General features: G+C 42.7%; 1 protein-coding gene across 3 annotated transcripts in view; it reads left to right on the top strand.

The window, feature by feature from the left end:
- Positions 1-10017, top strand: part of ppargc1a (peroxisome proliferator-activated receptor gamma, coactivator 1 alpha) — a 290984-nt gene that overhangs the window by 47554 nt on the left and 233413 nt on the right. The window lies entirely within an intron of this gene.

Below are 10017 nucleotides of genomic sequence, written 5' to 3'. Positions count from 1 at the left end.
AACAAGCTTAACTGCTGCCTTTGAAACTTGCCTCTCTCTCTCTTTGTAATTCCCCTGATGGCTGTTGAATTTCCATTTTCTTAAGCAATATGGTTTACACAATCGTATGGGCAGGGGCGCCCGTTTACATGATAACGCTGACCTTTCTCCAGACCTCAGTGCAGACATTTAATTTCAAAAGTCTTGCGTGAAAATAACACCTGATCGGCGTTGTTTCTGACATCTTAATTATCCGTACAGTAACACTGTTTCTAGCACGTGTGATGGTCAAGTCTGTGTGCACGATAATCCCACACATTGGCTCTCAAAAAAGAGAGGCTGTTGTTTGCTATCAAGCCAGTGCTTTGGCTACCTCATCCTGTTGGACTTGGACTTTTTTTTATGTTTAGTTATGGGGATTACTCTTTTTGGACGAGCTTTAAAGACGACAGTGGGAAGGGGAGAGGGAGAGGCAGCTGAGCTTAAGGATAGGATGAAATGGGGAGGTGTTGTTGTGGATAAAAGATGGGGCAAAAAAAAAGAGAGACAGTGGTTTTCAGTTGCTTAGGAAACATTTCCATTCTCTGTTGCTTTCTCTTCTTTCCATGGCTGAAGGTCAGGATAAATAATCAATAGCGTTAGAAAGAGTTCCCCAAAGGTGATCTTTTGTGTTTGAGACTTGGTCTCCATTGACAATTAAAGGCCTCTGAGTCATTAATGTTCAAGTAGTCTGGAAACCCCTTAGCATTGTTCCTTCTGAATGAGTGGAAATCCAATGCAGGCTTGAGGTTTTGGCACTTTCAGGTCACGACATTGACAAGAAGGGAAAGGCCGGATGATTTGCTGCCATGCTGACACTCTTCACTCATATGAAGAAGAAAAAAAAAAAGCTAAAGAGGGATGGCTTTCACAGACAGACCTGCTGCTGCTTGACTTCAGTTAGTTTTGGAACAGAGTGAAAACAATTATGTCGGCCTGGGTAGAAGAAGTGGCCTAGAAAGCAGGAGAGGCAGAGACGAAGGGAGCAAAAAACAAAATGTGAAGGCTAGCTCCTTCTCAGTTGGCTTTGTCACTATCAATAGTGACACCTTGAACAATTCAGTCAGTGATATTGAAAGTGCTGTGTGTCAGCAACCCTGCCTGTGACACTCCCAGAAGGCACCAGCTCCCCCGGTGGCAGGTCACACTAAAAAAAGGAACAATCACAGTGGCCTGATGGAACTAATTTCATCTGGCCTTTAATGTTGCCAACCCCCTCTTCTTTTCGCTCACCCATCCTTCCACCCGAGCTTAGGAGCACACATATTTATGCCTTCTTGTCTGTACCCAGACTGCCTCTCATGTTCCCCTCATTGTCTCTGTGTGTCCATGTTTCTTTGTCTGTCTGTCTCACCTCTCCGTACCCTCCTGTCTCGCTCCGTCTCATCTCCTCGCTCTTCTGTTCTCGTCAGGCTTTTCCTTACCTTTTGCTTTGCAGTCACGTTTCATCTCTGTGCATGACTCATTCTGCTCAATAAGCTCCAAAGTAAGCAGATTTGTCCATCCTTTGCTCTTTCTCTCTTCTCCCCCTCCTCCCTAAGAAGGCTATTGTGATTCACGGAGGAAACCCTTCAGTGCAAATATTCTCTGGGCATTTCATGTATAAACATGCCTGACTTTCTATCACCAGGGGGAGAAAAAAAATGAAAATGCAGGGGAAAAAAAGAAATAAAGAAAAAAGCTTTGTGTATTGCAGGGATTCAATACGTAACAACCAATAAATGTTTTGATGCATTGGTTTGCGCCGTTCGGTCAAGTTAATGCCAAGTGTGATAAATAGATTAGTCTCAAGATGGTGGCCTCAAACGAGTTTGCCTCAAACGAGTTTCCCCCTAACGCTTAAGGCAGACTTGTCATTCCCGCTAATTTGTCGAGACTTTGCCTGCCAACAGTCCAACCGGTGATAAAAGGAAGTCAGCACCATCAGCATTTAGACAGAAATAAACAAATTCATACTGTCTATTAATACATATGTATTTTAACTGGATGCAAAATCCCCTCTCCGAATGGCATTGTCAGGATTAAGGGTCAGGAGAATTAAATCTGAATTAAGAAAAGCAACCTTGGTGTCACAGGCGCAGAAAGCGCAGAGAGCGTTCTGACATTTGCATAAACGCTCCTATATATAAATCAAGTGTTGTGGAGAGCTTTTGGAGTGACTAACATGTACAGAAATGCATCGGAACAAGTGGGTAGTCACTCTAATCATCCAGCAACGTGGCAGACAGTGAACCCAAAGAGTTTTGAACCTCTTCCCCTCCGTCTTTCATCAGCTGCTCGGCTGCTAAATTATAAGAGCAGCTCATTAGGAACGTTGACAATACAATAAAACACGATTCTGGCACTGCTCTGTAAAAAGTGCCTCACTAAGCAATGCAAACAACAACTTCAATTATGCCCCCCCCCCCCCCCCCACCTCTCCCTCTCCTTCTTCTGTCACGCAGTCATTTATTGCCTCAGATAATGTACAGTACGCTGCTCTGGGACATACATATGGAACGAGGTGAGGACTTTAGATTAAAATTGATTTTCCTCCCCTTGGGAAGTGAAAAAAGTCAAAAATTGTTACTGGCACATTTATGAAGCAGATTTAGTTTGTTGACATTGAAGGGCTATTTGATAAGTAATTAAATAGCCTTTACCCATGACAAGGTGACAGGCAGCTCTTTGTCATTCTCCCCTGTGTACAGTAGCTCTTTAATGATGATATACTCTCCCAAGCTTGTTGTTTTGTGCCTGATACAGTAATGGGAATAGATCGTACTTTGCGGTTTAGGATTTGGTCATTTGTGCCAATTATAGAAAAGTTTCAAGCTGAGATTGTGACAGAAAGGAGGAGGAAATGTATGCAGTATGTCAATTAATATACAGTATGCATCACAGGATGTAATGCGGACAAGCTGTGGAGGCAGAAAAACACTTGGCGGCGGTAGTACCCTCCGGCTGGCAGGGTCTTCTGATTAATGAGTTATCCCAGCCTCGTAGCCTGGGACGGGCAATAGGCCGCGCATCTGCGTGTCACTCAGGTCTGACACCTCATAGCAGCCCCGCTGCCGCACACTCTCCGAGGGATCTTCCAGATGTTCCAAGGTTCTCCGTTGGCAGCGTGAGGCCACTATTTCTGAATCCCGACACCGTGACACCTGAGTTCGTGAAACAACTTTCCAGGAGAGTATATCAAAGTGGTGTTTCCTTTATCAGTTTTATTCCAGACGTTGATTTAGCTTGCAGGTGTTTGTGATAAGGGCAGCTGCCTAGTTACAATAGAGTTAAAAAAAAAGGACCTGTGGGTATCAAGTATCAATAGAATAAAAGTTCAGCAAGCAAAGCAGATATATTGTTGCTTCCCCCAAAGGAAGGATAATTTATAAAACCTTGTCCTCGGCTTTCTTTTGTGCACTTTTACACTGGAGCCACTGCTTCCAAGCAGCTACTGTATATTGATGCCATTTTTATATTCTTAGGTTTCCCTTATTTCCCACAAATAAAGGAGGGGAAAAACTCATAATGGAATTCAGCCAAGGCATTGGATTATAAATGAGGTCTGCGCCAGGCTTCATAACGTTATTTAGATTCCTGTGTACAGAGACCCGTGTTCCAACTCCCATCAGCACTGCGACAGAATCAAATGTGAATATAAGCTGATATAGGGAAATTGGTTTGTAATGTGCTGATGCTTTGGAGACCCTGTGCATAGGCGAAAAAAAGGGGGAAACAGCAGTTCTGCACATGCAGAGTGATGTTTTAATTACTTGAATTGGAATGATAACAACCACCCCCCCCAGCCCAGAATGAAACAGATTATACGGGTTGCACTGGAAGTCACCTCTTTTTTTTCTCTTCTCTTTTTTTCAAGGAATGCCTCACTTTATTGCCGCACTATGTTGCATATCTGCCTCTGTCTTCATAATTCACTTTCATTCTTTGAAACGTCTACTTGTTTTATGTGGTATTTACTAACAGAGCAGGGGTGGCGTCTTTCTCTCAGCGCCATGACCATGATAAAACCGGATTAGAAAAGATGGAGAATGAATAATGTGTGTATTCAATCTGTTTGCAGACGGCGGACCTTTTAGCATGTCCCGCTGCACGTCTCTCACGATGCTACATAATGAATATGTGTCCACACCAAAATGGCTTAAAGAAACTGACTGGTTCATTACTAAGCCTTTTAAGATTTTCCATTTGATGTTCAAAATGTTGCAGCGCTTTGATCATATGCCGCCTAAAAAGTTGATGCTTTTCAATTTTCTTTTTCGTTGTAGACGGGCGTTATCAGTGGAAGGAAAGAAAACGATTAGTTTGCTTAGTTTGACTGCTTTTGCATCCCTGAGCATCACCGTGCCTTTTCTTGTTAGTTGCTCATCCGCAGAAATCACAGTGACACACAATGACTCAAATATTTGTTCACTGATGATATTCCGTGTGTTATCAGTGGGACGGGGGTGGGTGAGGAGAGGCTCTGTTAATAGCTATTTGATGGATTGCCATGAAATGTTCTTGGTCCCCAGTGGACGAATCTGTGCGACTTCTCCTCTAACGCTACCACCAGATCGACGTTCTGGGATTCCTTCATTGATAACTATCACACTTTTTTTTTTTTCTTCCCCATACAGACGAAACCCTAAAAATGTCACGGTCCTGAGGGGTCCCGAAATGACGCACAATACTGGATTCTTCTGCAGACACGCCGATATTTAGCACCGACTTGGTCCACAGCAGATATTTGCAGATTCTGATTTCCGCACAAAAACGAGCGTACGCGTCGCTTCATACTGGACAACGCATATGAACAAGTCAAATTTGAGTTATCGAGGAACTTTTTTTTAAATCTCCACAACGTTTTTTTTTTTTTTGAAAAGCCCTTTTTCTTTTCGTTCAATTTCGTTAAACATTTTTCATTTTGAGAAACAAACGCACACATTTTTTTAAATGATACTTTCAATGAATAACTCTTTAAAGTGTGCCATGATCAAACACCGCGTGTTTTTCCTCTGCTCCATCATTGTAACGAACTGAAATTTGCTATTTGAATAAAGAAGAAAATAGGTTGTTGCACCCTGTAGGGGACTGTGAAAACACCCCTAGATCCTCTGATTCAAAAGGACTCACAGCTTTAGCACTTTGGTGTAATTTAGTTTAAAATGTTACGAGGACAGGAGGAGAGGAACAGCAGTGTGACATGTCTTGAGTTGTTGTGCAGGGATGCAAGACAAGTCGATTTTTTTTTTCTTCCCCCCCCCTGTCTTACTTGCTACGAGGTTAACTGGGGAATTTTGATGGAGGCAAACACCGCCTGTTTTGGCAGCAAGACCAAGTATACCTCAGAGGCTGGTTTCAAGAAAACAAGCAGTGTTCCCCTGCAGTTCCAACCCAATTCACTTGCTGAACTGCATAACATGCAAACTGAATAGGCTAGATGTCTAATCCATCCATTAAATGTAATTGAGACTGAAACGCTGCATTAGAGCCACTCGGTAGGATTGAGCTCAGAGACGAAAATTGTAGGGATTAGAAAAATCTCAAATATATGCATTTGCTCATATTTTTCTCCTGCCAGAAAATGCTGCAGAAAGCCCCCCCCCCCCCCCCCCCCCCGTAGACCATCTAAAATTACTTTGTCAATCGTGTATTTGCTGCAGACTCGTTTTCTCTGCTCATCTCACTGGTACATGAAGGAAGAAAAAAAAAAGCAACGCAAAGGGTCAAAACAATCTCTGTTTGGATGGTTTTCAGGGCAATGTAGCTAATGGACAGTTTTCAATGAAAAAGAGGGCATGCTGCTTGATTTAGAACTGCAGTGACAGCCAGACGGCCCAAATAAAAAAATAAATAAACACAGCGCACAGTTTTTTATGATCCAAACTACTTCGTCACAAAAAAACAAAAAACAAACGCTAAGTCGAAATCCCTTCCATTTCTCTCGTTCTAAAAAAAGTTCTGTCAATGGTGGGCTTAAGATCCGCAAGCTTGGCAAATGTAAATATGAATTTTCACTGAGGCTTTGAGAATAACAAAAGAACAATTTGTCAGAAGAGCACCCTTTCTGTGTATGTGTGTGTTTTTTTTTTTTTTTTTTTTTTAATGTGGCGAAATTAGCACAGCAGAGGGAAACGATACTCAGCATTCAAGGCGGTTCACAGAATGATCACACAGTAAAGTTACGAAATGAGACCGTGTAAAGATGAATCCTATTATGGCTCTCCAGGGTAATACACATTGCAAATGGACAGCCTTCTTTGATACTTACGTTCCCCAGGAAACAGAGTCATAATGTCGTACTTGGTTGTGTGGGGGTGGGGGGGGGGGGGGGGGGTGTGACTTGCTTTTTGATGAACGTCCCTTGCGAAATGTCCGAATACATTTGCATTGTCTTGCCAACCTGGATATGCCAGCACAGCTGTCACAGCGAAAGTAACACCACGCAATTGTGTTCCTGTATTCCATTGTATATAGTCCATGCTAATGCACAGAACAGAAGAATGTTAATTGTGGCGCAAAGTTAAATCTTACAAGACATGCAGACTGGAACACGGATAGAAAATGACTTGGTACAAGAACGAATTTGCACCAATCATGTTTCTTGCTAAGGGGGACTTGATGAAATCATCAGCTGTGATCTCATCAGACGGGGTTGCAAGCTTCGGAAAGGCGAAGGAACTTCACCTATTTACCCTGAGGCGTTCTGTCTTCTTTATCTCATCATATATTTCAATCACTAGAGGCTGCTGTAGGGATTTTATTTCCTGTGCGGCAGTGAATGCTTGACCCTCATCAACGCTGTCAAGCTGCCTGTCTTCGAGGAAAAGCTGCTACAGATGATTGTGTTCATCTAAAGAGGAAATTTGCCAGTCTGAGAAAAATACACTGAACAGGCTGCTAACCCTTTGCTTTATAATAACATTAAGGCAGACTACATGTCCTAGGGAAGGGAACATAATGAGGATCTCCCTTTCTATTTAGCACAAACATGCCACCCTAGTAGACTATCAGGTTTCTCAATGATCGTTATTATTGGTGCAAACCGCCGCCCCCCCCCCCCACGCCATCACCACCCCGCTCACACATGCACCCTGAACACACGGGCGCACACACATACACACTGCATACCCATCCTGGATAAATACGCCGTGGGTAATTATAGCGGGGAAGCATGTCTTAGTGGAGCTGTCAAAACTGTAATTGCTAGAGGGATGGTGGGCTATCGGGAGGCAAATCGCACTGTGAGTGCAACGCTGGTTATCATCCAACCCCTTCTCATATCTTACACGTTACGAACAAGGCTGCCTATTTAACACAAAATGAACCGCATGCTTTGGAAAAGTGGCACCCCAAACATAGATCTCCCCATCTATGACTGGTCTTTCCTTCCCCCGTCACATTTTTCAGAGAAGGGTCATGCCAAAGTGTTTAGTCTAGAGGGATATTAAAGTGCACTTGTCTGGGCTTAGAAAGGTAACATCATTACCTGTATCACATCAAACATGAGATGAAAACCACCTCATCTTGTTAGACGAAATTGCCATGGGTAAACGTGTGCACTCACTCATCTTTCTGCCCATTGCTGTGCCAAAAGCTTTGAGCGAGGTGGGGGGGGAGAAAAGAAAAAAAAAAAGAATGCGATTGAGCTGAAGCCAAAAATGGGATTTTAATTTCTTCGAAATTCCTGTCTGTTTGCGTGCATGGGTGAGAGGGAGGGCGGCGGAGAGGAGAAAGTAAAGGCAAGTGTATACCCCGGCTGAAGAGAGTGCTGAAATCATAACTTCCAAATGAACAGCAAGCTTCCTCGCTCAGAGATTGCTTGTGAAAATTACAAGTCATAATGTCATCAGGAAATCAATGGGGACCATACAGGTAATCATAACTGTACAGTGTGTGTGAGAGCTGGGGCCAAATTGCCACTATGCTTGCTCCTTTCCTTCTGCGGATAATTGCACTGGACAACCTGAATCAAGTCTATTCATGCCGAAACACTTAACATACATCTCCCCATGCCACGGAGCTAATTGCATTTCAAAAAGTTATTGTGCCACAACACCAAATATTGATTGAATGCTAAACATGCAATCTGCAAGTGTAAGCATGTTAGCAAATAGCTAATTTGATTTCAATCACCGCGGTGTCAAGGTTTTTTAGCCGGACTAACCTCTTCTGTCACAACCCAGTTTGAATATGAAAGTCACTGCACAGTTAGCTCCCAACTCTGTCAAAATATCTCAATTGTGAGCTTTTATGAGGATAAAATGAGCTTAATTGAAAGTGGCATACAATTGGCCAGCATTAACCTAGCGTGAAATTTGTCCTCGGCTATCCCGAGCAAGTGGCGAGCGCCAACTTTGCCGCATTATCTTTGAAGTGATTGGAGGATTTGTAATTGGCTATGATCATTATGGCATGAGGTGGTGGTGCTGTTATCGTTGTCAGAGATGTTTTAGAGAGTTCTTGCGTTTTTAAATTAAGTGATAAAATATGCAGATATCGTGGAGAGGTTCTATGGGTCCATAGCCTCTTGAAGAGCTGTTTTAAATTAGAGGTGGCCCTTAAGAATGTATTACTAATGTTTATTCCAGTCTATAACAAAAGTACTTTACAGAAACCCTGTTTAATTTCAAGATATTACTGATGTCACTCTAAATTTTTTTTAAATAATAATTAATTTAACAGCAAATGTGCTTTATTTCTCTGGATTTAACAGAGTAGAGGGTGGTTTTAGGGGGTGGAAAACATACATTTCTTCAAAAAAAATCATTGCCTCATGTTCTTGACAACACATAATCTCTGCCAAACATATATTGCATTATACATATATATTCCAATACTGTGAAGTAGTCTTGCTCTCAATGACATGATTTTTGAATGCAGTGCATCAATCTAAGCCAATAGCATAAATTCTGGGCAGTCTAAGGTGACCCCTCTATTGCACGAGGGATTTCCATGTTCTTGTAGCGACCTTGCATTCACTGTCTTGAAGGTTCTGGATCAGTCAGCCTCACAGAGCCAAACATGAGACTGGTGTTGGTTCCCACTCAGAGATGGAGCAGGACCACTGCTGTTGCTGCCAGGCTGTGACAAGTGAGAAACATCTGTGGTGGGGCTTCCTTCAGTGCATTTTGATGCAGATTTTTGATGCGCACCATGAGACGAGGTTGATGGAAAGGTGATATTTGAGACAAATCTCACCAGATTTGCAACATTGTTTTTAAGCTTGCTTAAGGTAGTTTTTGCCTTTTGTTTTTTGTTTAAATGCAAACGCGACGGAGTTCGAGATCCTTTTTCAGTAAGCTTTGCGATGAAACTCACGTCACCCACCAGCATTTTTCGTCAATGCCATCCTTACTGCTTATCCAAAACTTTGTCTCCTGATAGCGTACGTATCCAAGGCTCGCTGGTTCTGAAGCCTCGGTATGTGATGGATGTCTCGTCCTCTTCTACTGGTTGTTACCGACACAGTCATGTTGCCTCAAGCGCCATCCTCCAGTTCCATGACATAATCTATTTTGTCAACTCCAAATGAGCCGATGGAAACACACTCAATGCACATTTTCGTTTTTGCAACACATGCTCTCTAAAAACTTTTGACAATAATTGCATTTCTATTCAGTTGTCAATCCTCCAATTGCCATCAGCATTTTGGTTTTGACACGTAATGACCAAATTGTGGCATCGTTGATTTAAGGCTCAAGTTTAGTCCACCAGCAAGCCAAACAATAAGTATGCATGTGTGAGACTGAAATGGTCTAAAAAGTAATTTCACATCGAGGGTCTCAGATGGTAAGAGTTTGCTCTTGAGCTACTTCCTGCTGTGACTTTCATCAGAGATAACTTTGTCTGTTTACTCTTTTCTGCCGCATGCCAACTTATTACTGGAGACACTTGTAGCAGCTCTCAACAAACATCATATTGCCACACATGGGCGCCAATAATTGTGAACTCCACAAAGCATGGACGTTCTGTCGAGGCAGGGCCCTGACGAAATCACAGCTGCCACCGCCACCCGCC

This window comes from Aulostomus chinensis, chromosome 24, assembly GCF_037954235.1.
Source record: "Aulostomus chinensis isolate RoL2024-O1b breed Wild chromosome 24, RoL_Achi_v1.0, whole genome shotgun sequence".
Taxonomy (NCBI): domain Eukaryota; kingdom Metazoa; phylum Chordata; class Actinopteri; order Syngnathiformes; family Aulostomidae; genus Aulostomus; species Aulostomus chinensis.
Note: the sequence above shows the minus strand (reverse complement) of the source record. Positions and strands in the feature narration are given on the sequence as shown.